Genomic DNA, 23,633 nt, shown 5'->3' on the forward strand with positions numbered 1-23,633 from the left:
AAAGGCCTTTTAATTATTGTCATTACTGTGATGGAAGGCGCGGCACCGCTAGTTGAGGTACGTCCGTGTCTGCTGACCGCACGGAGCGTCATCGGTCACATGCGGTCACTTCTTTGCGGTCGGGGGAAAAAATGGAATGCCCCGTAATGGTAGAATCGCACGCGCCTCGGTCCGGCTGGATTAGCTTTTTGCCTCAATATTAAAATCGTGCAAAATGAAGCGCGCGTGCTCGAAATGCCGCAGCCGGTCAAACGGGACCTGAGCCGGGCGATGCGATGTCAAGTGGAGTCCCTGACCCGTCAAATGGGACTCAGCGGACCAGGTCAAAATGGGTCTTGTCGGAACTTGGTCAAATGGGTCTTGTCAGAACTTGGTCAAATGGGCCTTGACGGAACTTGGTCAAATGGGTTTTGTCAGAACTTGGTCAAATGGGTCTTGACGGAACTTGGTCAAATGGAACTTGACGGACTTTGGTCAAATGAGGCATAAATAGGTCAATGTGGACCGTAGTAAGGTCATATGGAACGCCATATGACCTAAGACTGTAGGACCCAAAACTCGGACCCGGGTTAAATGGGACTTGAACAAATTTCGGTCAAATGGGACTCGCGGAACTCGGTCAAATGGGTCGGTCAAAGGGCTAATCCGAGTGGCGGCCGGTGTAGCAGGTCCACTGGTCCCGGTATTCAGTGTACAGTACCGCAAACGAGGAGGAGGGGGGGGCAATCTGACACCGGCCGGCAAAACATAGCGCCGCTCGGCAACTCATGGTTCAGACCGGACAGCCCTGCCACTGTTACCCTCCGAAAAATAATGTGAATTTTTGTTTTTGTTTTTAGATACGCCGCAGCGTGCAAAACTGCAGCAGGCATTAGCAATCGACTTTAAACACCCGGGCAGGCTGGGAAGTAACTCGCAGTGACTCGTCTAGGCTGCTGCCAAGTGTACCAAGTACTCGCTCCACTACCGACTTCCATCGAGGCTTCGCTGCGCTGGGCAGCGCGGGGCGTGGCAAAACACATGTCGTGCTGCGCACCGATTAGTTTCCAACGCAAAATGCGCCGCCTTCAATACCTGCATGCATTCATCCTCTCGATCCATTCAAGGGTTGCTAACAGTACACTGCCGTGATACGACGGTCAAAAGCATCCCTATTTTAACGGTGTGTCTGTCGAGTTACAGTGTCGGAGAGACGTCGCGCACTGTTAATAATGGCCACTGCAAATCTCCTTATTCATACCTCTGCCTCGCCGGGCTGGACTCATAGACATGCGCCGCGCGATCTCACACACACATACACAAGTGCACGCACGCACACACACACACACACACACACACCAAACGAAACGATCTTCATCCCGCACACGTCCGCCAACACCTACTAGACCTGCCCAATTTGTCTCTCATTCAAGCGCGTGTCGCAAATTCTAAATATTCCGCATGTCAATACATACTTTGCTCACCTTTCTTATTCAACCATTTTTTTTTGCGCTGTCAGATTCTTTGTTGGTGGCATTCCCCCCCCCCCCTCTTTCTCTCTCTTTCTCCAGCAGCGCCAATGGTCTGGTTTGTTTGGATTAGCCCGAAGCCGTCACGATATGGTGCCGGCAAGAAGAAGAAGAAGAAAGAAAGAAGAAGAAGAAGAAGAAGAAGAAGAAGAGAATTAGCGAAAGCGCCTGCAGAACGCAGGGCGGGCCGACCCGCAAACCACGAGTGTCGTGCAGTGATGCCTATCTCTCTCTTCGCAGGCGTTCCAGCTTCTCTCTCTCTCTCTCTCTCTCTCTCTCTCTCTCTCTCTCTCTCTCTCTCTCTCTCTCTCTCTCAGGGAACGCACGCGCATGGCGCGACTCGCATCTAATATTTTACAACAAACAGAAAGTAGGCGCGCGTCTCGTGCCGGCCGACGTCAACTGCAGTGTAGCCGTCGCGCTTTGACCGTCACCGCACGGCCTTTCTCCGCGGAAACAAGGAGAAGAGAAGAAGAAGAAGAAGAAGAAGAAGAAGAAGAAGAAGAAGAAGAAAAGAAGAAGAAGAAGAAAAAGAAGAAGAAGAAGGAGAAGAAGATCGGATCTGTAAATTCCACGCGACGGTAAGTGTTGAAACACACACACACACACACACACACACACACACACACACACACACAGAGGCGCCCGGTCCCCGTGGGGGGTCCGTCGTTAAGCTCGAGCCGCCAATACGGCTCGAAGGCCCGGAAGGCCCGAAAGGCCGTTTCCCACCCAAGGCGTATGAGAAATAAACGGTGCGTTAACGGCGGGGCGCGCGAGGCCGGCACAGCCATGGCTGGGGACCTGTCGCTAATGAGTTGCCCGTCTTTCAGTGTGCCAGACTCCACTAGACCGCAGATTCGACTGGTGGACGGGCCAGCCTGGGCTTTGCAGCACCGTGGTGTCGAGAAGAGAAGGTACTTCTATCGAAAGCGCCCAAAAACGCGAAAACGAACACACATATTTTAGACGCAGACATGATAAATTTGTCTTTCTAAAAGAAGCAGGTGACCGCGCTAGTCCTGAACCGGTGCCTCCGTCGCCACACTGTAAAACAAAGTTGGGACGAAATGACTTTAGTTTTCATTTTGACTGCAATCCTGGTGGAGTTGAATCCAAAGGGTCCTGCCGGTATTGCTTCGAAAGTCAGCCGACATTACAGTCGATTCGACTCAACTTTTTCGGGAGTGGAAAAAAGCTCCGCCGCCAGGGAGGTGTCCGGCTAATTCGAGACGCGAGCCATAAGTCTGCGACTTTGGGCCGGCGGGTCCCCAGCGGGTCCCCAGTGGGTCAGCGCCGTCGGGACATCTGCAGCCGAGGGCCGAGGTCCGCTCCCAACACAACCGGCTCACACTAGCGGTCACTAGCGGTCACACAGATCCGCCTCTGATATATCCACTTAGGCCAGTGTCCCACGGCGGCAGGGCCAGGCAGGGCCTGGGTCGGGGCGCCTGGATTCGGGAGAAACTTCCGTTGGTCAACGCCGCAGCGCGCCGCAGCGGGAGCCCCGTGCCGTCCGGCTAGAAAAGGCGTACAGCGGGACAAGCTCATCACTTCCAGCCTCGCACACCGAGAGGATTAATTCCCTACACCGCGAAGAAAAACCTAAAAATTTTAATTTTCCCACAGCAAGAAAAGGTTGCGCATTACCCACCCCCTATTTTTAGAGGTTCCGTCCGACAAAGGAACGCTTCTTTTAATTCTTCCACCCAATGCGATTCGAAATAAAAGTGCCATACTATTTCTTCTATTTAAAAAAAAGGAAAAAATTCCGATTTATATAAAAAAAAAACAGTAAAAAAATGTTGCGCACTTTTTTTTTTTTGAAGGGTTTCGACAAAGGAGGCGCTTTTTTAAATTCTTCCAACCTCTGCGATTCGAAAAACAAAGAAGTGCTGAACTATTTCTTCTATCAAAAAACGCAAAAACTAATTTTTTTTAAATTTTTTTTTCAGCTAACCAATTTTTTTTTTTGCGAAGTGATGTCGTTGAAGCCCTGCCAATAAACAGCGGGGCCTGGCCTGGCGGAACTGCAGCGCCTGGGCGGGCACGTGCCCCGGGGCAGTGCACTGCTAATTAGCGAACGGCGCCGCGCTGTCTCTCTCGCGCCGCTGCGGGACGCCCTGCGAGTGCGAGAGAGACGGAGCGACGCCCCGTTCGGAAGCAGCCCGCAGCCTCCGTTAGCGAGGCGCCCGGCAGGGTAGGCAACACCGCAAGGCTCCGCTGTTCGACGGGCCTCTCTCTCTCTCTCTCTCTCTCTCTCTCTCTCTCTCTCTCTCTCTCTCTCTCTCTCTCTCATTTTGTTTCAATTTTCCGTTTCCCACACCACTTGGCCGTCCTCTGCGGTTTTTCTGGCCGGCCGGAGAAAAGTAGCGTCCACTCTGGCCGGCAGATGTCTCCTGTTGGGGCAAGCCGGCAAGCACACGGGCCTGGGCCTGCCCGGACACAGACGGCTCACTCACACACGCTCTCTCTCTCTCTCACACACACACACACACACACACACACACACACACACACACACACACACACACACATACAGAAGCCCGACACGCGCCTAGGCACGCCTCACAATTCGTTTCGAAAGTGGCAAATGATCGGGAAGCCTGCTGCGGCGACGCAGACGGCGCTTTCGTCCGAGACGTCGACATTTGTGTTTAGCAGTGCCGGGCTGGACTGTTCGCGCGGACGCACAGTGAGCCAGAAGACCGGCGCAGGCGGCCGGAACTCTAGACGCGTTTTGAGCTCCAGAGTCGCTAAACGGGACTCGAACCGAACGTGTGACCCCACCAATGGATTGCTCTCCGAACGAGGAATCCATTGGTGGGGTCACACGTTCGGTTCGAGTCCTGTTTAGCGACTCTGGAGCTCAAAACGCGTTGTTTTGGCTGCCTCCGCCGGTCTTCTGGCCCACTGTGCGCGGAGGCCGGCGGAGGGCGACGGGGTCGTCGTCGTGGTCAGTGAACGGGACGGTGTCGCTGGCGTCGTTCGGCGCGGCCGGTTCGTTCGATGGCGTCCGCCACCTGTCACCTCCGCGACGTGGCCGCGGACGCCGCGGACGTGCCCGCCGACGACCCCAGGACGACGTGGGCGGCGCGGCACAGCGGCGTCGCGGAGGAAGCGACCCGACCACATCATCAGCGACGCCCCATTAAGGGACACCGTAAAAACAGGTAAGTAAATAAATCGGAATTTTAAAAAAAGATGCACTTACGTGTCACCGGCGTGATGAAGTCATGGCAGAAATATCGGCACCGCCAGTCTGCAACCAGATAAAGCACCATGGTTTATGATATTTGTTCGTCGGCCCGCACGCACACACACGCCTCTCTCTCTCTCTCTCTCTCTCTCTCTCTCTCTCTCTCGCCAGTCAATGGCCAATAACAGCCGATGGCAGCTGCAGGTGTAATATACGGCGACCGATGCGATATGCGGACCGCGTGCGCGCGTGCTCGGCCAAGCGGAGGGGGTACTCTGCCAAAAACGGGTTTCGCGATAAAATTGAAAAATCTCTTTTCCCTTTGCCGCCGCCTCTCTCTCTACCGCGCGCGCTTCCGGACCGCGGCTAGTGTATGCGTTTACATGTGTGTGTGTGTGTGTGTTCGCGCGTACGTGGATATATGCGTTTCGCGACACGCGCGCAGCTCTGTGTGTGTGTGTGTGTGTGTGTGTGTGTGTGTGTAAGTGCAAGGCAACGACAGGTGCGGACGTGCTTCGCCCGTATGTGTATCTAAATGAGTGTGTGTGAGTATGCACGAGCCGTCCCGCGTGTCTGTGTGCGTGTTATGCCGTCGATAGTGCGCGTGTCCCAGCTTTAAAAGAATGTTGCCTGGGACTCGCCAGAAATGTTTATCCAGAAGAAAAGGAAGCCTCCGTCGAATCGAGCGCGTGACCCCACCAATGGATTCGTCGTTCCGAGAGCAATCCATTGGTGGGGTCACACGTTCGGTTCGAGTTCCATTCAGCGACTCTGGAGCTCAAAACGCGTCCGGGGTTTTGACCGCCTCCACCTGTCTTCTGGCAAATCCACCGTGCGCCCCGCCGCTGGAGCTCAAAACGCGTCTAGAGTTTTTTTGGCCGCCTCCATTGGTCCTCTGGCCCACTGTGCGGCGTGCAAACCTGACCCACTCGCACGGAAACAAAACAGCCTTCCGAAAGTCCAGATTGAATACTAATTAAAAGCGGACACTACCGTTGTGCGGTAATTGACGTAATTGCAGCTTCGTAACTGCGAGCGGCCAGTCAGTCATGCCACGGGCTAGCAGTGCAGTGGCTCCGTTTTGGCGCGGCCGACGTGAGGTAGCGGTGCGGACGATGCACCCCGGTGCACACATCCTCTTAATAATGTAATTATGCAATGGTGACACGTGCCGTGGCGTGCCGAACTCACAGACGGACAGACAGACAGACAGACAGACAGATAGACAGACAGACAGACGTGTCGTTGGCTTCGTCATGCATCAATTGACGTCATGGACTCCAAAGGGATAGTCGCCAATTAGCCGTCGTTTCAAGTTCAATGGCGATCTCTAGTGTCGGCACGCGGGGCTCTTCGGAACGCCCCTGGAACGCCCGAGGAACGCCCGAGGAACGCCCCTGGAACGCCCCTGGAACGCCCGAGGAATGCCCGAAGAACGCCCGTGGAACGCCCAAGGGGTAACCAACTCAAGATTTTCATGTACACTGATTATATTTAGAATATGATTACATGTGATTTATTTTGATTTTTTTATTATTTATCACTGATTATAGGAGGTTATTATGTTGATTATTGGGTAATGTTGGGGATTATTTGAGCGCCGACCTCGGAAAGCTACTAAAGTGTCGGAAATTCAATATTGGTGACTTTGGGAAGCCACTGCGTCAAATTTAGCTGCGGTCATAGGCCTTCCTCGACGCCTTACTATTATGAAGACCCTACTCTTTCATGCCCCGCCTCGGGAAGGCTTTGACCGCTGATAGTTTGGGAGCAGTGGTCTCGCAAAAATGGTCAAAAAGTGAATGAATTTCAGAAAATTACCGTTTTTGCTGACTTTGAGCGGTCACTGCATCCAATTTAGCTGCGGTCAAAGGCCTCCCTCGACGCCTTACTATTATGAAGACCCTACTCTTTCATGCCCCGCCTCGGGAAGGCTTTGACCGCTGATAGTTTGGGAGCAGTGGTCTCGCAAAAATGGTCAAAAAGTGAATGAATTTCAGAAAATTACCGTTTTTGCTGACTTTGAGCGGTCACTGCATCCAATTTAGCTGCGGTCAAAGGCCTCCCTCGACGCCTTACTATTATGAAGACCCTACTCTTTCATGCCCCGCCTCGGGAAGGCTTTGACCGCTGATAGTTTGGGAGCAGTGGTCTCGCAAAAATGGTCAAAAAGTGAATGAATTTCAGAAAATTACCGTTTTTGCTGACTTTGAGCGGTCACTGCATCCAATTTAGCTGCGGTCAAAGGCCTCCCTCGACGCCTTACTATTATGAAGACCCTACTCTTTCATGCCCCGCCTCGGGAAGGCTTTGACCGCTGATAGTTTGGGAGCAGTGGTCTCGCAAAAATGGTCAAAAAGTGAATGAATTTCAGAAAATTACCGTTTTTGCTGACTTTGAGCGGTCACTGCATCCAATTTAGCTGCGGTCAAAGGCCTCCCTCGACGCCTTACTATTATGAAGACCCTACTCTTTCATGCCCCGCCTCGGGAAGGCTTTGACCGCTGATAGTTTGGGAGCAGTGGTCTCGCAAAAATGGTCAAAAGTGATTGAATCCCCGAAAGTATGATTGTCATTTCATTGGATGATGTTGATTATTTCACTGATTACCAGCTAGACGTGCAATGATTATCATGATTTGGGTACCCCTTGGGAACGCCCGTGGAACGCCCGTGGAACACCCTTGGAACGCCCGTGGAACGCCCGTGGAACGCCCGTGGAACGCCCGTGGAACGCCCGTGGAACACCCGTGGAACGCCCGTGGAACGCCCGTGGAACGCCCGTGGAACGCACCTTGCTGACCACCCAGAAGCCAGTGTGTGCTCGCGAGATTAAGTTATTTGCTCGGAAAGTGTTGGTCACCAAGCTATGCCACCACTGAGAGCAATCCATTGGTGGGGTCACACGTTCGGTTCGAGTCCCATTCAGCGACTCTGGAGCTCAAAACGCGTCCAGGGTTTTGACCGCCTCCACCGGTCTTCTGGCAAATCCACCGTGCGCCCCGCCCGCCCCGCCGTGTCCGCTGGGCAGTGCAGTGGGCTGCTTGAGGCGGTGCTAGAGTCCCCCGTTAGCCAGCCAGGCTAGGCCAGGCTACGCGGCCGCGTCCCGAATGGCTTCGTGTTTGGTGTCCGTCCGGTAGTCGCATGGCGCGGCCGCGTGTGCTACACTGTAACACTGGAACGCTTGTGACGCGCCAACGGTAACGCCTTACGGACGGCGAGTGCATGCCCCGGTTTGTCTAGTGGGATCCTCACTTAAGGGCAGTCGCATGGCCCAGCAGCGAGGCGGCCTCATTGCCTTTACCCCAAAACAGGCGAAAACGGCACCGGCAGGGCGAGCGGACAACAACAACAACAACAAACAAAAACAGACTAAAAACAAAAAAACAAAAGACAAAAAAAGGCGCGCGTTTAGCCGAGATTCGATCCCGCGACCGTGGTCGCGTCCGTGTCGGAAGCAAAGCATCTCGTTCGAGATCTCGTTGGGTCCGGCGGGCACGCGCCGCCGCGTCGTCGTCGCTCCGCAACAACATGATGGGCCCCGAGGGGGCAGGGCGAGGCTGCACAGTGGGCCAGAACACCGGTGGGGGCAGCAAAAACCCTAGACGCGTTTTGAGCTCCAGAGTCGCTAAGCAGGCCTCGAACCGAACGTGTGACCCCACCAATGGATTGCTCTCCGAACGAGGAATCCATTGGTGGGGTCACACGCTCGATTTGAGTCCCATTCAGCGACTCTGGACCACAAAACGCGTCTAGAATTTTGCCGCCTCCACCGGTCTTCTGGCCCACTGTGGGCTGGGCGCGAGGCGCGCGCTCCGAGATCTCGGTCGTCATATCGACTCGATTGCATCGATTTGTGGCAAGCGAAGATGTGCCCCCCGAGGGGAAGGGGGGGCTGCACAGGTGGCGGGGCGTGCCGGGATAGCGGTGGGTCCGCGAGCCGCGTGCCCTCACGTAGGCGAGCGCACTCATACGGCGGAATTGATGCGCCGAACCTCGCCTTGACCGCGCGCCCAGCCGGCCAGCCGGCCAGCCCGAGCAGGCAGCCACGCCGTCCGAGCTGGCAGCCTTCAATTACCAACCGCCCCGCGTAAATTTCTCATATTCATTCAAACCGTTTTAGCGCGCGCGCGCGCAGAGAGGCTTGCCGTCGCCGCCCTTTCGATTGGCCTGTTATTCAATCTCTCTCTCCTCTCTCTCCTCTCTCTCTCTCTCTCTCTCTCTCTCTCTCTCTCTCTCTCTCTCTCTCTCTCTCTCTCTCTCTCTCCTCTCTCTCTCTCTCTCTCTCTTCGAATCTCAACAAGACGACCCACGGCGCGTGGCTGCGGTCTGGGCCAGTCCCGGTGCCAAGTCGTCAAAAGTGCGTCGTTGTCTAGGCCGCGTTGCCTGGCGTTGCTGGCGTTGCCGCGGTGCTGGTCCTGCTGGACTCGGTGTCGGCTAGCGGGCCCTGCTAAGGCCGGGCCGTCGGGCCGCCGACAGGTGGCATACGCACTCTGCCCGCTAAGCGGCGGCCAGCCAGCGGCCAGGCAGGCAGGCAGGCAGGCAGGCAGCCAGGCAGGCAGGCAGGCAGGCAGGCAGGCAGGCAGGCAGGCAGGCAGGCAGGCAGGCAGCAGGCACGCAGGCAGCCAGGCAGCAGGCAGGCAGGCAGCAGGCAGGCAGGCAGGCAGGCAGGCAGGCAGGCAGCCAGGCAGGCAGGCAGGCAGCGCAGGCAGGAGAGCCAGGCGGCAGCCGGCAGCGCGGCAGGCAGGCACAGCGGCACAGGCAGGCGCGGAGCGACGGCGGGGAGGCGCCAACCAGGCATCGCGCGTGCAGCACCAGAGCGCAGCGCAGCAGGAACGGCCAGCAGGGGCCGGAGACCAGGTGGAGGCGGCCACACGTCTAGACGCGTGAGACCAGCGCCTTCTGGGAGATAAAGCCCCTCTGACCGAACTGCTTTCCTTTTCCCCGCTCATGGACGTGCCCAGTGGGCCGGAAACGGGAGGGAAACCTAACGCGTTTTGGGGGTCCAGAGTCGCTACGACTTGAACCGAACGTGTGACCCCACCAATGGATTGCTCTCCGAAAGAGGAATCCATTGGTGGGGTCACACGTTCGGTTCGAGCACCATTTAGCGACTCTGGAGCTCAAAGCGCGTCTGAGTCCTGGCCGCCTCCACCGGTCTTCCGGCCCACGGTGCCCTGGGGGTGCGAGAGGGACCTACGCCCGGCGGCCGGCGGCTCGGTTCCGGTGCGCGAATGTCAGACTGCCATACAGCACGTGCCCTGTGACCTCGGGGCCCGTCGGGGCCCGTCGGGACCGAGGCCGCGGGGAGCCTGGAGAAGGTCATCTGGCTCGCCGGCCACCTGAATCCGTGGGTGCGAAAACCTGCCGCCCCCCGGCGGGCCGCGCCATGCCGCGCCGGGCAGCATCGCGATGCAGCTACCTCTTAACGGGCACGGCAGGCAGCAGCCCTTCAGACACCTGCGTTGCCTGTCTTTATCCACCTGCTATTCGCACGGCGCGGCGGTTCAGTTAGGACTGACCCTCGCCTTGTAAACAGCGCGACCCAGCACTTGCGCTGCCCTCTCTGATTTATGCCGAGGCCAGGCACTGGCCAGGCACACTGGCCAGGCACTGACCCACCTGGAGCCTTGCCTAGCCGGCCCGATCGCGCCCGGTCGGGCCCGGTCACAACCGACTGGTCAGTTGGTCAGCGCCGGTCGGGACGCTAAGCGCGGATAATGGAACGCATCCTCCATCGGCGAGTCGGCCCAGTCGGCCTGTCGGCGCGTGCTGGGATGAGTGATGTCGGGCCAGCGACCCGCCGGCCGCTGTTTGGGAACGCATCCCACTGCCGCGCAGTGCGCCAGAAGACCGGTGGAGGCGGCCGAAACTCTAGACGCGTTTTGAGCTCCAGAGTCGCTAAATGGGACTCGAACCGAACGTGTGACCCCACCAATGGATTGCTCTCCGAACGAGGAATCCATTGGTGGGGTCACACGCTCGATTCGAGTCCTGTTTAGCGACTCTGGAGCTCAAAACGCGTCTGGAGTTTTGGCCGCCTGCGCCGGTCTTCTGGCCCACTGTGCGGCGTAGACCGGCCGACAGTGCGACTGATGGCACGCTGCGCCACTAGAATGCGCCCAGTTCCGGACCGTTTCCGACCACCTCCCGCTGCCGGCACTCTCGGCGGCGACCAAGCTATCAGATTTTGGATTCTCGTTTTCCGCCATTATAAACGAGTGGGCCTCGGAAACGAAACATGCGAAGAGGCAATGTGAAATGGGATTGGGGGAAACGGTTTTTGGGGCGTGAGCAGCCACTCAGCGTGCTGTGGAATGGGACAGGTTTGCCCTCACGAATTTCAAAAGCCGAAACTGAGCAACAAGTGTTGCCACCAAAGTAGGCGAAATTCGCTACGATACAGCTTCAAGTTTCAAGTTAGGGGTTCCAACTGGTAGCCTCGTCTGCCTAATTCGTGGTACCAGGGCTTTGCTCTCGAGAAGTCGCCCGGTCCAGGATTAAGGATGAAGGTTGGCAACCCTTTCGATGGAATCCTCGCCCACTCGTACGTGGCAAAACCGAAGTAACGGGCATTGCTGGAGCTAAGAGCGACTCGAGGGGCAGGCAGTGCAGTCCACGCCGCCTTCGATGACGGCGGTTATGACGGAGACAGACGCGAGCAGAACCCGGCGGGTGCGAGAGAGACAGTCAGAAAGCGGCGGCACCCTGCCGGAGGCTAGAGCTCCTGTTTGGCAGTGGACAACTTGGACAGCCTGCCCCGTACGACCACTGCGAGAGAGAGAAGGGGGGGGGGGGGGGGGGGGAATCTGGCAAGCCTCCACGTAAAGCGTCCACAGCTTGCGGACGAATCGCTATCGGTTCTTTACGATTGACGACACTCACACACACACAGACACACACAGAGTGTTACAGTTACTCGCGTCACCCATGACGCGCTTCCCTTCCGTAAAAGAGGACATAGACACTGCTAAACATGACGAACCGATCGTGTGACCCCACCAATGGATTCCCCGTTCGGAGAGCAATCCATTGGTGGGGCACACGTTCAGTTCGAGTTCGAGTGCCATTTAGCGACTCTGGAGCTCACAACGCGTCTCGAGTTTTGGCCGCCTCCGCCGGTCTTCTGGCCCACTGCGAGGCCGCTGATGCCAAACTAATCGCCGGGACACTGGATGTGGGTCAAGCGACCCCTCGAGGCCGCAGCCTTCAACTTGACCGAGCGCGGCGACGCGCTGCCCCCACCACACCGTAAGTGAAGACGCTCCTCGCAGACGGCCGGGCACGACGCCCCACGAGTGCGAGAGAGACAGACTCCGGAATCGCTCAACAGGGCTCTCTGTCTCTCTCGCACCTGCTCGGGACGCCCCGCGAGTGCGAGAGAGACAGAGCTTTTATTTGCATCGCTTTGCATCCACACTCGGAGTTTAACGGCGACGGCCTGACGGCGGTACCGTCGCCGGATAGAGACATAAAACGAAACCTGACTCCAAGCAGACGACGCGATAATGACAAGGAGAGGGGGAGAGAGAGAGAGAGAGAGAGAGAGAGAGAGAGAGAGAGAGAGAGAGAGAGAGAGAGAGAGAGAGAGAGAGAGAGAGAGAGAGAGAGAGAGAGACTCGCGGAAGAAATCGCGCGGTATCTGGAGCTAGTGCACCAGGCGAAAGTGGTGTGTGTGTGTTTACTTGTACGCGCCTCTGTGTGTGAGTGTGTGTGTGTGAGCGAATTGTTTTGCCCCTCGATACAGTGTTTGTGTTTGATGGGCTCCGTGGGACCCTCACCTACTGCCTCGGCTGGACGGAGGCACGCACCAACAACACAATCAACATCAACAACAAAAAATTAAAAATCGCTTTACAAAAAATTAATTAAGGAAAACTTGAACAGAACAACTTTGACGCGACATGTGCAGAATCTTGTGCCGGAAGTGAAGCTCTGACGATAGTTTTATTTAACGGTGTACCGCGTTAGCGGGACGAAAACAAAAACAAAAAACGCATTAGGGCGAAAGGTGACTCGGTAAACATGCGAGCGGCCAGTATGGCTAATGCTGCACCACCGCAAAGCAACCGGGCAACGACGCTGCCGTGGCATAGCGGCGTAGCACCGCCTATGAGAAGAAGAAGCAGTTCCTTCCGGGGCCTTCAATTTATTAATTACCGCCAGCAGCGTGGGGGGTCAGCGAGAGTGCGAACAGACAGGCAGACAGACGGACAGACAGACGGACAGACAGGCAGACAGACAGACAGAGTGCAAGGAATGAATAAAGCCCCTCGGGCGGCAAAACAGCAATCCCTGCCGCCATTTGGTCCTCCTAGTGTAGGCGCGGCACGCGAGCTTCATTTGCAGTGTGGGCGGGGCGAGTACAGTGTGCTTTCTTCATTTGCGATGTGGGTTAGAAGGACCCGCACAAGAAAAAACAGAAACAAAAGCAAGATGATTTTATTTTTTGGAAGTTTCAGTCCTGAGTTATAGTTTTCGCAGATTTACGAGTACTGTGAGACTTTTAGTCGGTCGATCTCCCTTTTCTAAACGGTGAACACAGTGGCAACGGTGGCAACCCGTCCTGACGTCACAGTGAAGCAGAGGACCGGTGGAGGCGGTCAAAACTCTGGACGCGTTTTGAGCTCCAGAGTCGCTAAATGGGACTCGAACCGAACGTGTGACCCCACCAATGGATTGCTCTCTGAACGAGGAATCCATTCGTGGGATCACACGTTCGGTTCGAGTCCCATTTAGCGACTCTAGAGCTCAAAAACGCGTTCGGGATTTTGACCGCCTGCGCCAGTCTTCTGGCCCACTGTGCGACGGTGTAGTGGGTCCGCCCCGCCAGCGGCAGAGTGCACGCCGTGCACGGCCGGTAACTCAGGGTCCGCTGCCTGACCCAGGACGCAGGCCAAAGCAGGCATTCGGACTAAAGGTCGCGTTCAAACGGGCAGGCTGGCAGCCCCGCCCGAAAAGCGAACCAGTCCCGGCTAGACAGGCCATCATCGCAGAGTGAAGCCACCAGTCAATCCGGCAAGACCATCCACGCACAGTGGGCCAGAAGACCGGTGGAGGCGGTCAAAATCCCGGACGCGTTTTGAGCTCCAGAGTCGCTGAATGGGACTCGAACCGAACGTGTGACCCCACCAATGGATTGCTCTCCGAACGAGGAATCCATTGGTGGGGTGGCAAAGTGGCCAACGGCGGGGCGTTCGAAAGCAGCAGTTTGACAAGGCTCCGGACAGCGGAAGCGGCAGTGAGCCACGGAGGGCGGCGCCGCCGGGGCCCAGCCAGCACACTGCTGCCGAGAGTCGTTGCTCTGTCTCTCTCGCACTCAGGTGGCGCCCCGAATGGGTGCGAGAGAGACGACAAAGACTCTCGGAATGAGTCTGCAGGCCCAGCGAGGACCCCCGGCGGGGCCCGGCGCCCGGCAGGCCTGCCTGTCTTCCAGACTGCCTGCCAGCCTGCTTCCCACACGCGTTTCTCATAGGCCTTCTCTTAATCGCGGCCTCGCAGACTGCAATTACAGCGCCGCCTGCCCCGATTTGGCCAACTACCGGTGTTGTGCGCTCGTTGTCTCCGTCTGGCACAGTGGGCCAGAAGACCGGCGCAGGCGGCCGAAATCCCGGACGCGTTTTGCGCTCCAGAGTCGCTGAATGGGACTCGAACCGAACGTGTGACCCCACCAATGGATTGCCCTCCGAACGAGGAATCCATTGGTGGGGTCACGCGGTCAGTTCGAGTCCTGTTTAGCGACTCTGGAGCTCAAAACGCGTCTGGAGTTTTGGCCGCCACCGGTCTTCTGGCCCACTGTGCGCAGGGCGCAGCAGTCTCGGATTGACAGGGACGGCGATCGGACGCGGAAAGGCGGCGGCCCGAAGCGAAAAGACCAAAAGGAAACCCTGATTCGCCGAGGTGGCCGCACTGGTGCATCGCGGCAGCGGAGAGAGAGAGAGAGAGAGAGAGAGAGAGAGAGAGAGAGAGAGAGAGAGAGAGAGAGAGAGAGAGAGAGAGAGAGAGAGAGAGAGAGAGAGAGAGAGAGAGAGAGAGAGAGAGAGAGAGAGAGAGAGCGCTGCTTGTTCGCCCCGCGGCTGCCATCAAACCTGGATCAAACGAGGGAGCTGCGCCGGCTAACCCACGACTCACGTTCTCCACCAAGTTCTGCGTCAAGCTCAGCGGCGAGCGTCAGTCGGGCTACTTCACGCAGCCAGGCGAACAAGGCCCAATCAATTGATATCATCGGCGAAGGCCGGCAGTGGTCTGGCAGTGGTCTGGGCGAAGAAAATAGCGCGTTGCCAGACAATAACCAAACCTGACCTCTCTCACGCGACGCCCGACTTGCGAAACGTGGAGCTCCAGAGTCGCTAAATGGGACTCGAACCGAACGTGTGACCCCACCAATGGATTGCTCTCCGAACGAGGAATCCATTGGTGGGGTCACACGTTCGGTTCGAGTCCTGTCCAGCGACTCTGGAGCTCAAAACGCGCCCAGAGTTTTGGCCGCCTGCGCCGGTCTTCTGGCCCACTGTGCTGCGCCGCTGCGCCCCCCGCGGCTTGGTTGGTCCCCTTTCCGGCCGGCCGCGCAGCCCGGCGCAGCCCTGATGAATTTTAACCGATCCGTTCTGCAAACGAGCCGACAAGGCCGGCAAGCAGCGAGGAGGGCCGACTTTGAATTTAAAACTAGCGCCATCCATTTGAAGCGCGTCAGGCGGCGTCAGGGGAAAGGAAAGGCGGAACCGGCGGCTCGTCATCTCTCTCGCACCCCGACGGGCCTGCCCCTCGAGAGCGAGCGAGACAGAGCGACGAGATAGTGCTCGGCCTGCTGCACCGCAAAAACAGGACGGATTCAGCCAAAGCAGCGGCAAGAAAGAGACGGGCAAGATGGACAGGCATGCAGAGTAAACAGAGACGGTCATAGAGGAGGACGACGAGTGGCGGATGAAGAGGGGCGGACTAATGCATACAAACATACACAGTCATACAGGCAGACGAACAGACAGAGGGAGACAGGCAGATAGACAGACAGACAGACAGACAGACAGACAGACAGACAGACAGACAGACAGACAGGCAGACAGACGGACAGACAGACAGACAGACAGACAGACAGACAGACAGACAGACAGACAGACAGACAGGACACAGACAGGCAGACAGACATAGACAGACACACACACACACAGACAGACAGACAGACAGATAGAGACAGTCAGTCAGACAAGAAACGCAGTCACGTTCACGTCCATGTTGCCCGAGTCCTTCCTCATTTTTTCTATTTTCTCTCTCCACGCAGCCACCGGCAGCGGCAGCCACCCTTTCGCAGTGCAGCTCCTCTTCGGACGGGACTCTTCCCTTCCTGCTCCCCGATCGCTAATTGCTCCATTTACGTGTTCTCGTCTCTCCTCCTTCCGGACAGGTGTCGTGGGACTCGGGGAACACAATGAGGGGGGAGGGGCGGTCAGTAGTTGTTTCAATCAGACGGAAAAAAGGGAATCAGTCGTCGCTCTATCGGGGTGGATCTCAATTTCACACACAGACACACGCTCACACACTGTCACACACACACACACCCACACACACACACACACACACACACACACACACACACACACACACACACACACACACACAGCTAACGTGCTCCAGTTGTTCGGACACCGCCTTCCCCGCCGAACACTGTGATTACAGTGGAGGCGCTATCTGACGCCGAAAACTGGAACCACGCGACGGCCGCGCCGCGCCTCGCTGGAATGCCTCCTCCAGGACTCCAGGGAGGCTCCAGCGGACTCCAGGCGATAAGTGAGCAGTCCGCACGGAATGGTCTTCCAGTGGGTCGGACGGCGGCGGCGGTCCGTGGGAAAAACGAAAAAATAATTAGCGGAGCCGGGATTTGAACCCGAACCCGCTGGACAACGCATTCTAAAATGCAGCAGAATCACGCTGTTTTGCACGGTTAGTCACCAGGGTGATGCGAGACTTCCGACGTTTTTCGCAAATTTGTATCTTTTTGTTTTTGTTTTGCAGTCACCAGCCCCGGGTCGGTGTGGCACAGTGGGCCAGAGGACCGGAGGATGCGGCCGCAATCCCGGACGCATTTTGAGCTCCAGAGTCGCTAAATGGGACTCGAACCGAACGTGTGACCCCACCAATATGGATTGCACTCCGAACGAGGAATCCATTGGTGGGGTCACACGTTCGGTTCGAGTCCCATTTAGCGTCTCTGGAGCTGGAAACGCGTCTAGAGTTTCAGCCGCCTCCACCGGTCTTCTGGCCCACTAAGCTTGGTTTCAGTGACCCGTCATCAGGGCGACGCGGGATTGTTGGTTGCAGGCGACTGCAGCGAGGCGAAACAAGGTGCGAACACAGGCCGGCCCAAAATTGACTCGTTTCGGGGAAAAGGTAAACAAACAGTCAGAGGCATCCTCCAGGCCTCCAGATTACAGACTGCAGGACAGGTGCACATTGGCAGCATGCACTTCGCCTTTTTTTGCGAGCATCCTCTCCACCCATCTTCAGTTTCTTAAAAAAAAAATTCATTTTTCAATTTTATCAAAAATCTAATTTTTTGCACTGTCCTTGCATTATGCATGCTCGCACTATGATGCTAATTACGAGCCTCGATGACTTCGCCCGTTCGTGCGCTAACCCGTTGCGTGCCATGCTGCACTCTGATCGCTACTGCAGCCTGCGCAGCGTGTGAGTGAAACATCCTGCCGCGTGGGGCGGAGCGGGGCGGGGCGGGGCGGGGCGGGGCGGGGCGGGGCGGGGCGGGCCGCCAGCCGATCAAAACAACCGGCACACTCTCAGCAGGGCGCGCAGGGCGGCCCCAGCCCCCAGGCTGGCGGCGCGCGGCGGCCACATCGACGTGGACCTCCTTCCACCTTCGCACGGTTTCCATGGTTACGTGTCCGTGGCGCGCCGCGCCCCGCCTTGACACGGGGACGCGAGAGTGTCCGAGCGGCGCGAGGAAAAAGGACGGAAAAGGGAAACTAACAGCCTAGCGCCCGACGGGTAGGCAACACGAAGCTCGCTACGCCACCGGGTTGCCTACACCGCAAGGGGCTTCGGCCGGCTGAGCGAAATCCCAGACGCGTTTTGAGCTCCAGAGTCGCTAAATGGGACTCGAACCGAACGTGTGACCCCACCAATGGATTGCTCTCCGAACGAGGAATCCATTGGTGGGGTCACGCGTATGGTTCGAGTCCCATTCAGCGACTCTGGAGCTCGAAACGCGTCTAGAGTTTTGGCCGCCGGCGCCGGTCTTCTGGCCTACTGTGCGGCCCGCCCCGCCCCGCCCCGCCCCGCCCCGCCCCGCCCCGCCCCGCCCCGCCCCCCGGCACTGGCCGCACCTCGGCAGTGCCGCTGTGCTGCTTGACGGAGAGTGGGAGATTGGTGTGCACATTGGGTGGGTCGACCTCCTGGCCGGGATGGCCCCCTGGTCCACGACGGGGGAGGGGGGCGCAGGGCGCGCGTCCCCCCCCCCCTCACCCCCCCCCCGGCGCGGGGCTGGCGCGCATGCCCGCACCCAAAGGGGGGGCGGAGTGCACCCAGCGGCACCCAGCGGCAGAGCGAACGAGGAAGTGCCCTGTCTCCTGTCTCCCTCGGGGTCAATAGCGGTCGCCGCGAGTGCGAGAGAGACGTTTCAAGTTTTTCCCAAACGGCGCTGACGTGGGAAGCGCGGCGCGGGGAAGCGAGCACGTCGGCCGGCGGACCGCGCGCGGAAAAGCGGAGGGTTCCTCTTCACTTTGCGACGCAACCCGATTAATTCATGTTCCGGTTTCGGCCGCGTGACAGCGTCACAGTGGATTGGCCAGAAGACCGGCGCAGGCGGCCAAAACTCTAGACGCGTTTTGAGCTCCAGAGTCGCTAAGCAGGTCTCGAACCGAACGTGTGACCCCACCAATGGATAGCTCGTTCGGAGAGCAATCCGTTGGTGGGGTCACACGTTCGGTTCGAGTCCCATTTAGCGACTCTAGAGATCAAAACGCGTCTTGAATTTTTGCCGGTCTTCTGGCCCACTGTGAGCGTGGCCCACTGTGAGCGTGACCCACGCTGCCACCTCATCTTGGTGTCCTGTCAGCATGATGCTCCTGCCATGAATTTCGTTTCAGTTTTTTTTTTTTTTTCGCGCTCAGTCTTTTTTTTTTCCAGTGGCGTGCGCGGATCTCCAGGACGGCGCCGTGCGAGGCGAGGACCCGATGGAAATGTGAGTGCGTATGACGGGCCGGCGGCGGCCGCGTCTGACAATAGGAGTGCTTTCTCTCTCCGCGTTGCGTCACTGGGGCAGACCCCCCCCCCTCCCCCTTGCCGCCGGCCGGTGGCACTGTTCGTGACCATGGCGCACGCATGCACATCATTGGCCACCGTTTTTCTCTCACGCCGCGCCGCGCAGCCACTCCGAACGCTCCGTCTCTCTCGCACTGGTGGGGCGTCCCACAGGGGTGCGAGAGAGACGGGGCGAGGGGCGGTGCGGCGATATCCAGGCGCGTCTTCGTCATGTCCCTCACGGCGCTGCCCTACCCAGAAACACAGTGACGGTGGCTGGCCGGCGTCACGTAACTAGCGGGAGAGGAAAAATTAGCTCGAGGCGGTTTTTGAACCCGGGACGCGCGGTTTTCGTTGGGCTGTGCCGGCGAACCCGAAGTGCCTTGGGGTACCCGGGCAGCCGGCCTGACCTGGCGGGGTCAACAACCCCTCAGGAAGACTCACCTCGTTGCAATTTACAAACAAAAAGTTGTTGGATCTAATCGGATTTGAACCAGCGACCCTGAGGTTCAGAGACGGCGCCTCTATCCGCGCGGCCACGCAGACGCCGATCAGCCGAGGCGGCCACATAAACAACGACGCCGCCTTCGACACCTCGCAGGGCTCCGCGACGACGCACAGTGGGCCGGAAGACCGGTGGAGGCGGCCAAACCTCTAGACGCGTTTCGAGCTCCAGAGTCGCTAAACTGGACTCGAACCGAGCGTGTGACCCCACCATTGGATTCCTCGTTCGGAGAGCAGTCCATTGGTGGGGTCACACGTTCGGTTCGAGTCCCACTTAGCGACTCTGGAGCTCAAAACGCGTCTAGAGTTTTGGCCGCCTCCACCGGTCTTCTGGCCCACTGTGCGACGCCGCGGGGGCCGAGAGCGTGGCGGGCCCGTTCGGCGACGCGCTCTGTCTCTCTCGCACCCCCACGGGACGGCCCATGAGTGCGAGAGAGACAGAGCGACGTGTGCAGGGACGCGTTTCTCCGGCAAGTACGCGGCATGGCGGCATACGCCCACGATTGTGCCCGGTCGCCCTGATGCCCAGATATGCAGATCCCGGTAATGGACGCCCTGTGTGCGATGACGTCCGGGCTGTGTGAGTGTGTGTGCATAATTCATATTCGCGAAGGGCTTAATTGCGACCCCCGAAGCGCTTTAGCAGTGCCCCTTCGCCTGTGTACACTACTTTGCAGGCACCATACGACTTTCATCTGGACAAACACACACAAACACAAGCAGACACTTGCCGAGCGAAAATGCCGAAGTGCGACAGCTTTGTGAGACGAAAGATAGGATGTTTTCTAGTGTTGTTGTTGTTTTTTTGCAGTGTGTGTCGAGTGGATACGTTCGATGACTCGTTGCGAGTGGGACTACTGTGTCGCGTGCTACGCAATGAATGCAGCTTAACCTCCCCGGAGGCGGGGCCGGAGGTGTCAAACACACACACACACACACACACACACACACACACACGGTTATGTCGACAAATTGCATCGTGTGTCGCCAAGGCGGCGGACCGCCACAGTGGCGTATGTGATTACATCGCTCGAACGACCAGGATTTTGCGACTTTCGACGCGAAGGAGCAGAGACGAGAGAGAGAGAGAGAGAGAGAGAGAGAGAGAGAGAGAGAGAGAGAGAGAGAGAGAGAGAGAGAGCACTTTTACCCACCGCCACTGCCTCGCCTTCGTTGACGTCGTTCAAAGACTGAGGGGATTTTCTCCGTCCACACCGCCGTGGCCATCCATCGCGCAGAAACGGACATTCCTCCTCAAAACTGCGGCAAAATGGCCAAGAAATGGCCAAGAAATGCCCCACTCGCCCTGAGGCAGCACAGAGACACGCTGTCCTCCGTCTGTTCCGCGTGTTCGGCTCTTTCTCCGGTTCGATCTACGCCCCTACGCACAGTGGGCCAGAAGACCGGTGGAGGCGGCCAAAACTCTAGACGCGTTTTGAGCTCCAGAGTCGCTAAAAGGGCTCGAACCGAACGTGTGACCCCACCAATGGATTGCTCTTTCGGAGAGCAATCCATTGGTGGGGTCTCACGTTTGGTTCGAGTCCCTTTAGCGACTCTGGAGCTCAACACGCGTCCGGGATTTTGGCCGCCTCCACCGGTCTTCGGGTCTTCGGGCCCACTGTGCTACGCCGCGGCCAGGAAGCCGGGCGGGCCGGCGGCAGCGCGGCAGCCATTGGCGGCTAGACTGGCTTCCTGCGGATATCAGGAGCACCAACAACACCGCTAACGCCTCATATTCACACTGCCGAGTACACAGTGGGCGTTGGAGAGCACTTTCTGCTTGAGCCGGGGGAAAGCAAATAAAAACAAACAAAAAAGACAACAACGGGTTCAACTCCCCCCAACCGCCACATTTTTTCTTTATTTTTTTAATTTTTCTTTTTATGTTGGTGTTTGTTGTTGCCACCCTGTTATTGTCACGGGGTTAACCGAATGAATTCCGACCAAAACCCAGGTTCCATCCCCGGCGCCGCATGTTTTCCTTTTATTCTTCTTTTTTCAAAAACTTTTTTTTTCTGGCCGAAACGAGCGGCGCATTCTCTGGTCCGCTAATAGGTTCGCGCGCCGCGTCGCGCCGCGCTCAGCGGCTGCCGATAACGACAGCGTGCTATTAGCAGTGCAACTAATCTGCGGGCCACTCGCCGCTATTCGCAGGCCGCGCCCGTCGGCTCCGTCGGCCCGTCACCGCGGGTATCACTTTTGTCGTAATTGGCGCCGCGTCCACCAACCACGTAACACGTCGCGAGTGCACTAACAAATAACAGCTTGGCAAAAACTCTACACGCGTTTTGAGCTCCAGAGTCGCTAAATGGGACTCGAACCGCAGTGTGACCCCACCAATGGATTCCTCGTGCGGAGAGCAGTCCATTGGTGGGGTCACACGTTCGGTTCGAGTCCCATCTAGCGACTCTGGAGCTCAAAAGGGGTCCAGTGTTTTGGCCACCTCCACCGGTCTTCTGGCCCACTGTGCGCAGCAACAACAACAAGGGTTTTGCGAAAATGAGCGGCGTGCTGCCGACGCCTCGGTCGCTCTCCGAGCTGCTTCCTCTGTAACGGGCCGCGATGCATACCAAGCGCAACATTGAGCTCGCGCGCGCCTGTGCGTGCGCCCCGTGTGTGTGTGTGTGTGTGTGTGTGTGTGTGCGCGCGCGCGCGCGTGTGTGCGTGCGCAGTCGTGTGTGTGGTCATTAGTGCGAGTATAACTGTCCGCGCTCCAGCCTCAGCTGCCCCTAGCGGCGCCTCTGACCGGCTCCTCTCTGACCGGCCGGCTCGTCTCTGACTGGATCGCCTCTGACCCCCCCCCCCTCCCCCTTCCCCCTCGAAGTTCTGACAGCCAAATCCAAATCGCACGCTGGCAATGCGGACGAAAAGGGATCCGCTGGCAGAGTACAGCCTGAGTGCCTGACATCGCACCTGCACTGTAAGTTCGGCTTCGCCTTCCAGACATGCGCACCGCACAGTGGGCCGGAAGACCGGTGGAGGCGGCCAAAACTCTAGGCGCGTTTTGAGCTGCAGAGTCGCCAGATGGGGCTCGAACCGAACGTGTGACCCCACCAATGGATTGCTCTCCGAACGAGGAATCCATTGGTGGGGTCACACGTTCGGTTCGAGTCCTGCTTAGCGACTCTGGAGCTCAAAACGCGTCTAGAGTTTTGGCCACCTCCACCGGTCTTCTGGCCCACTGTGCTCCGTACCGCTCCAGTCAAAGCCCTGATCCTCTCCGTCCTAACGGTCGCACACACGCGCAATAGCGCGTAATACTACATTAACTTGCGCATCAACACACACACACACACACATACACACACACACACACACACACACACACACACACACACACACGGCGCGCCACCGGAGCGTTGCCGAAGCGCGGGCCGTGCCGGAAGGTACCATACCGGCTCCGCCTGGGCTCTGCCTTCATGCAGCCGTGACCGGGCCGCGGAGCCGCGGAATCAAGAATCAAGGAAAAAAGGGAGAAAAAAGCAGAGCGTCCTGCTCCGTGCCTGGTGCATGCGCGGTTTGCGGGGAGAGGGGGACAGATACAGGCCAAGGGAAGTCCAGGAAGGAATCGCCCAATCTGTCACAGGAAATGTGCTGATCCCACCTCAAAGGGACCCATAGATACGATAGATTAGCAATGGACTACTTACTCTTTTTCACAAAAAAAAAACAGCGAATCATTATTAACCTGTCGGGCGCGCTCTCGGGCCAAGCCTTCAAAATAATTTCTCTAGCTGTTGTTCCCTAAAAACCTAACACACAATGGGTTCGATAACACGCCGTTGACGACGACGACAACAACAACAAGGGGGAAAACAAAATGAAGAAAGGATGGTCGACCGCTCTCTCACGGATACAGAGAGAGGCCTAACTGGCCGGTGCCGTCTGGTCAACCTGTTCCAACGGCATGTGCTGCACCGACACGCGGCCGCCCCGCCCCGCCCCGCCCCGCCCCGTCAGTCCGTCATTCGATCTCAGCGAGACGCTCTTCCCCGCGATGTACGGGAGCGATGCGCGCAAGTCAATTTATAGTGGAGTGGCCGCTGGAGCCGCTGGAGACGAGACGGCCGCCGTCCTTCGCACGTCCGCGCTTTCCGCGGACTCGTCGCTCCGTCTCTCTCGCACAGTGGGCCAGAAGACGGGCCAAAACTCTAGACGCGTTTTGAGCTCCAGAGT

The 23,633-nt window shown here is 57.7% G+C and overlaps 1 long non-coding RNA gene across 1 annotated transcript in view; it reads right to left on the reverse strand.

The window, feature by feature from the left end:
- Window positions 1-23,633, reverse strand: part of LOC117648089 — a 34,474-nt gene that overhangs the window by 3,646 nt on the left and 7,195 nt on the right. Inside the window, exon 2 of the long non-coding RNA XR_004587854.1 lies at window positions 4,720-4,767. This is a non-coding gene — a long non-coding RNA (uncharacterized LOC117648089). The remainder of the gene's footprint in view (window positions 1-4,719; window positions 4,768-23,633) is intronic.

This window comes from Thrips palmi, unplaced genomic scaffold (genome assembly GCF_012932325.1).
Source record: "Thrips palmi isolate BJ-2018 unplaced genomic scaffold, TpBJ-2018v1 HiC_scaffold_3, whole genome shotgun sequence".
Classification (NCBI taxonomy): Eukaryota; Metazoa; Arthropoda; class Insecta; order Thysanoptera; family Thripidae; genus Thrips; species Thrips palmi.